Genomic DNA, 1,127 nt, shown 5'->3' on the forward strand with positions numbered 1-1,127 from the left:
CAGTCATACAGGGACATTGAAGTGGGCCAAGAGCGTGACCGAAATTTAACGCTAGAGCAAAGATAAGTTATCTGCTTGTTGCTGCTATAATCCAAAATAGTGATAGAGATGGCATGACATGTTTGTCTTACAGAGTTTCAGGTTTAGATGGGAGTCAGACACCATCTACTGAGACTTACTGGATTTCACTGCTACTGCATGTCAACCTGATAGCTGTTAGGTAGCTCAATTCTACAGCTAGTTATTCAGAGACCAGGAAAACAGTAAGAAATACAGAACTTTTCTTCATATATGTGTGAGATGTTGTGTGTGTGAAATCTTGACATGGTCCAAATTATTAAGAAAAAAAGGGAAAAAAAGAACTTATAATAGCCTCGCCCAGATCTTCCAGCTGATGCATCAGCAGTACTCACCACCACTTGTGTATCAGTAAGCCAGTTACTGATGTAACTACAATTGTTTTTGAAGGGGTCATATCTGTGACTGTACATGTACTAATGCAGGTAAAGAAGTCTGGAAATCACATTATGCTTCTACTTTCAAATGAAGAAACGGACCGCCATTATACAAGCCAGAAGATGGTGCTGAGCAAAGAGAACGCCAACCTAAAACTCCTTCCTCTTAAACCAAAACTTATTGAGCTTCAGAAAGGAAAAAATGGTTATGGCTTTTATCTACGGATGGAACAAAACACTGGTGGTAAGAACAAGCCAACACACAGGCCATAACATTTGCGATACAGTTTATTCCATTATTCCTGTACAGTCTGCAGACTCATTCTCCTTGTCTGGCTTTTTAATAAGCCTGTATCAGGGAAACTGTCTCAACCTCAAGTGCAATTTCAACAATAGCTTTTACCACACAAAATAACATTACACTTACCAAACAGTCCTTCACATTCACCTTTTTTTTCCCTTTTGAACTTAGATCATGTAATCAAAGATGTTGATTCCAAGAGCCCAGCAGCCAAGGCAGGTCTACAAAAATGATGATATCCTGGTAGCTGTCAATGGTGAGCGAGTGGATGCACTGGATCATGAAAGTGTAGTGGGAAAGATTAAGCAGTCTGAGGAAAAAACCACATTGTTGGTAGTGGATAAGGAGACTGACGCCATGTATAAACTGGT

The 1,127-nt window shown here is 39.8% G+C and overlaps 1 long non-coding RNA gene across 1 annotated transcript; it reads left to right on the top strand.

Moving 5' to 3' along the window:
* Positions 1-241: 241 nt before the first annotated feature.
* On the top strand, positions 242-979 carry LOC104916616. Its single transcript, XR_796625.3, has 2 exons — positions 242-699; positions 928-979. It is a non-coding gene; the product is annotated as an uncharacterized LOC104916616 (long non-coding RNA).
* Positions 980-1,127: the final 148 nt, after the last annotated feature.

This window comes from Meleagris gallopavo, unplaced genomic scaffold, assembly GCF_000146605.3.
Source record: "Meleagris gallopavo isolate NT-WF06-2002-E0010 breed Aviagen turkey brand Nicholas breeding stock unplaced genomic scaffold, Turkey_5.1 ChrUn_random_7180001924767, whole genome shotgun sequence".
NCBI classification, from domain to species: Eukaryota; Metazoa; Chordata; class Aves; order Galliformes; family Phasianidae; genus Meleagris; species Meleagris gallopavo.